Below are 5,184 nucleotides of genomic sequence, written 5' to 3'. Positions count from 1 at the left end.
AGTAAGACTTTTTGGCAGCTTGATTTTTTTTTGTTTTGTTTTTTTTTAAATTTTTATTTATTTATTATATGTAAGTATTCTGTAGCTGTCTTCAGACACCCACAAGAGGGCATCAGATCCCATTATAGATGGTTGTGAGCCACCATGTGGTTGCTGGGATTTGAACTCATGACCTCTGGAGGAGCAGTCAGTGCTCTTAACCACTGAGCCATCTCACCAGCCCCGGCAGCTTGATTTTAATAACAGTAAATTCATCCTTTTTTTGTTTTTGATTTTTTGAGGCAAGGTTGTGTGGTGTGTGTGTGTGTGTGTGTGTGTGTGTGTGTGTGTGTGTGTGTATAGCCCTAGCTGTCCTGGAACTCACTCTGTAGATCAGGCTGTCCTGGAACTCACAGATCTGCCTGCCTCTGCCTCCTGAGTGCTGGGATTAGAAGTGTACACAACCATTCCTAGCTATGAAATGTCTTTTTTAAGGACTTGGAAACTATCTCTTTGGGATGTAAATATCCAAAAGATACTAAGCAGGTGAAAAAAAAGCCTAGCGTCGGTGGTTCCTGGTTCCCAAACTACCTCTTGTTATAAAGGTAGGAGAAGTTTGTTTGTCCTGTGTTTAAAGCCTATTAAATAGGACAGACATCATCCTAATTACCGATATCTAGGATAAGTGTGTCTGACAAATGGTTTATCAAATCATCTTACTAGAGAATTAATCACTGTTTATTTTGAGAACACATCCTTGTAGGTTGTATCTGGTTGACTGTCTAACATGTTAATTTTTGCTCTGTGCTTGTGAACTCTTAGTGAATCATTTGCCACATACGTCACATTCTAGCTTAATGTTTTTTGGACAATAAAACATGTTTTCTCTTTAGTGGAGAATCTTATTTCCCTAATGGCTTCATGGGGATTAGCATTCTATGTTATAAGTGATTTATTTGAAATATCTAGCACTTCCCATTTGTAGTTTAACTTCCAGATGGGGCACTTTAAGATGTACTCATTTTCAAAATATGTGTATGTGTGTCTGAGTGTGGGTTTGCGTTCACATGAGTATAGATGCTCACAGAAGCCGGAAGAGGGGGGCTGGTCCCCTGGAGCTGGAGGCAGTTGTGAGCATTGCACTCAATGTATGGATTTTAAAGTTGAGTCATCGCTCCAGCCCATACATTGCTCCAGCCCATACAGTGCTATTTTAAAGAGGAGGAAGAGAGTTTACTTTCACATTTTTTAAAAAAATTAATCAGGGTAAAGTTTCAGACAAAATAAACAGATAATTAACATTTAATCCTCTCACAACCTCACCACCACCCTATCATTCTAAACCATTTTATTTCTCTTATTTCTTTGAAACCTGGTTCTTAAGGTTAGCAGTTAGTTAATGTTGTTGCAAATAAATATCAGAGTAGACAATCTTATTTCAGAGTTTATTTTGCATTTTGTGTGCATGTGTGGGTTGTTGCTAGTCTTTGCTACCTTGTGGGTTCTTCTTTTTCCCACCCTTTACCCTGCCCCCAGTTTCACCCTCGATCACTAAATGAGCGAGAGATCCCTGAATCTAATTTATTTCTTTTGTTTCTTTTTTTGAGCATGACTGCAAACAAACCACAACCAATCCCCCTGAACGACCAACAACCACCCACTATGCCTTTCAGAGCATTTGTATACCCTCTGAAAAGTTCCCAGAATTTCAAATGTTTACAGCTGGCAAAACCATGCTTCTGCTAGAGCATGAGGCAAATCATAGTCTCTGGAGGTCAGTCAGAAGCTGCCTCAAATTCTCACATCTGGGATTAAAATGAAAACATTTTCTGATAATATTTCTGGTTTTTGTTTGTTTGTTTAATTGGTTTTCAAGACAGGGTTTCTCTGTGTATCCCTGGCTGTCCTTGAACTTGCTCTCTAGATGAGGCTGGCCTCGAACTCATATATCCACCTGCCTCTGCCTCCTGAGTGCTGGGATTATAGGTGTGGATCACCATGTCCAGATTATTTCTGTGTTTTTTTTTTAAAAGAAACAAAAATTCCAGTATTGTCATTACAGGGGGTGGGATACATGTGCCATTATGTGTGTGTGTAGGTCAGAGGATAACTTGTAGGAGTCTGTTTTTCTTCTCCTTTTTCAAGATTTATTTATTTATTTAATGTATATGCGTACACAGTAGCTGTCTTCAGACACAGGAGAAGAGGGCTTCAGATCCCATTACAGATGGTTGCGAGCTACCATGTGGTTGCTGGGAATTGAATTCAGACCTCTGGAAGAGCAGTGAGTGCTCTTAACCACTGAGCCATCTCTCCAGCCCTGAGTCTGTTCTCTTCTACCATGTGGGGGCCAGAAATTAAACTCAGGTTATCAGGCTTGTGTGCCTTCACACACTGAATCATCTTGCTGGCCTAACAATCTTTTTTTATAGTGATATTTAATGCAAATTAATTTTACAAATGGATAGACATATTAATCAATCCATGCACCATTCATTCATCCATGCATGCATCCATCCATTCATCTGTGCATCCGTTCATCTGTGTGCATGGATGTATCCATCCATCCATATGTGTATTATACTTTGGTCATGTCTATCCTTACTTTGTCCTCTTTTCTTCTCAACCCCACCCCTTTCCTCATCCCTAATAGTTCTTCTATTTTCAGGCTAGAATAGAGAATCTTCTTCTTCTTCTTCTTCTTCTTTTTTTTTTTAAAAAAAGAAAGGACCTCACATATTGTTGGCTGGTCTCAAATTTGGCTGTGTTATGGAGGATGATCTTGAATTTCTGATCTTCCTTCCTCTTTTCCCCCACAACCTTTGTGCTGGGACCACAGTGATGTGTCCAAAATCTGACTCTAGAGCAGTCTTTTATTAGATTTCCTTTTTATCTTGTCCCAATGGACTTGATTAATGTTGAACCCATCGTATACATTTTGTGCTCAGGAAATATTCACTTCAAGGTCCACATTTTCCTAGTGTGTGTGTGTGTGTGTGTGTGTGCAGGAGAGGATTGCTCACTTAGGCATTGCTGTTGTATAATCACGATGAAATGATAACCATCCCTCTTGGGCGTGAGACCAGATTAAAGACACGAATCTATCATCATGCCAGCAATTATCCAGCCTGTAGCAGCTTAATTGTGTCAACAGACCATCTCATTTTGCACAAGTAAAATACTTGTGCTCCTGTAAAGAACTTTGAACATTTGGAGAGAATGCTGGGGTATATAGCTCTTGAACTCTCAAAAGACATTGCCTCTGGGACCTCCCTAAGCAGCCATTGGACAAGCAGTTCTGTGTGGAATGCTGGCACTGAGGCCAGCACTGTGCCCCCCCCCCCCCGCCTCTCCTTCTTCTTCTTAACATTTTATTTACTCGGTGTGTGTGTGCATGCGTGCGTGTGTGCATGTGTGTGTGTGTCAGAGAGAGAGAGAGAGAGAGAGAGAGAGAGAGAGAGAGAGAGAGAATGGAGGTCAGAGGAGGACTGATGACAATCAATTTTTCTACACACTACATGGGTCCTGAGATGGAACCCAGGTCATAAAGCTTGGTGGCAGTCACCTTGCCTGCCATGCCAACTGCCAGCCCTGACTTTATTTTTCTCTGAATTCATGTTATTGGTTCATTCAGACACACAAAAATGTATAATGCCTTTTCAAATGCCCTTTGCCTTCATTCACAAGCTTTTCCACTTTGAAAACTGCACACACCACACCAACCTTTCTGAAACGCAGTGCAACTGCTATGAAAGCAAGGCCCTTGGTAGGTCAAGCTGAGTGGATGGGAGCCCACACTCAGCCACGCCCTTCTTCCCAGGTAATTTTCACACTGCTGCCAGGAGAAAAAAATCCATTATGTGGATCCACCAAGCTTCAGCTCCTCCTTAATTGTTTTTCTCACATTTCATAACTTGCTTGTGGCTCTGTGCCATCTGTCACCGCTGAGTCCAGACATGGGACTGGAGGATTTGTTGGCCTACAGGTGCCACAAGCTGGGTCACCTTCAAAAACCATTATCTTTGAGATGTCTTCGAGTTGCCACCGTGCACGGCCTCCACTGAATGAGATTGTCACCCAGGTCTCTGTGCTTCTTTCAAAATTTGGGAATGGTTCATTTAGGAAAGCAAGAACTGCCTGGCATTAAGAATGTGGGCTCTGGCCGGGCAGTGGTGGCGCACGCCTTTAGTCCCAGCACTTGGGAGGCAGAGACAGGCGGATTTCTGAGTTCGAGGCCAGCCTGGTCTACAGAGTTAGTTCCAGGGCAGTCAGGACTACACAGAGAAACCCTGTCTCAAAAAAAAAAAAAAAAAAAAAAAAAAAAACAAAAACAAAAACAAAAAAAAACCAAAAACAAACAAACAAACAAACAAAAAAAAAAGAATGTGGGCTCTGTGGCCATACTGCACAGGTGGGAGCTTGAAGAGGTCACTAGGCAGCTGTTTCACCAAGTTGTTTAGTTGCTTGTCTCAGCTTTCTCACAGAGAAAGAAAACACTCCATCTCCCAGGGCCAGAGTGAAGGTAGACTGAGCCGATGCATAAGAACTGCTTAGAGCAGAGCCAAGTGCAATAGCTCAAGCGGAAAGGAAGGAGGGTAGTAAGTATCGAGCAGAGGGAAGGTCAAGATGTGGGCGGAAGTTAGAGCCCTCCTACAGCTCGGAGAGAAGAATGGAATTAATCAGGTCTGTGCCAGCAGGTGAGGTGGGCCATGCATTGGAAGCTCAAGGGTGTGGGAAGAAGAGAAGGGTGAGCTCTGATCTTAGGGGGTGTGGCAGCATTGTGGATGATGGCCTGATGGGAGAACAATGACAGATTGTAAGAAAAATCCTCGCGACAGGTTTTCACTGTAGTCTACCGGAACACATGCATTTTGCATTGTGACGTCGGCACATCGCACATACACATGGAGTCAGTTCCTTTCCTATTGCTGTGTTAAAACATCATGATCAAGGTACCTTCTAGAAGGAAGGGTTTACTAGGGCTTCTGGTTCCAGAGGGCTTAGAGCACATCACGGTAGCAGATGGCGTCATCAGGAAGCTGACTTGGTAACCCGGAAGGCGGAGAACTCACACCTCTGACTGCATGTAGGAAGCAGAGAGTGGTGTGAGGCTTCTGAGTCCTCCAAGCCCACCCCCAGGGACGCTCCTCCATCAAGGCCACCGTTCCCAACCTACCCAATCATTGCCATCATCTGGACAAAGTA

The sequence above is a fragment of the Grammomys surdaster genome, unplaced genomic scaffold, assembly GCF_004785775.1.
Source record: "Grammomys surdaster isolate TR1022 unplaced genomic scaffold, NIH_TR_1.0 126048, whole genome shotgun sequence".
Classification (NCBI taxonomy): domain Eukaryota; kingdom Metazoa; phylum Chordata; class Mammalia; order Rodentia; family Muridae; genus Grammomys; species Grammomys surdaster.
This window is presented reverse-complemented; position numbering follows the sequence as displayed.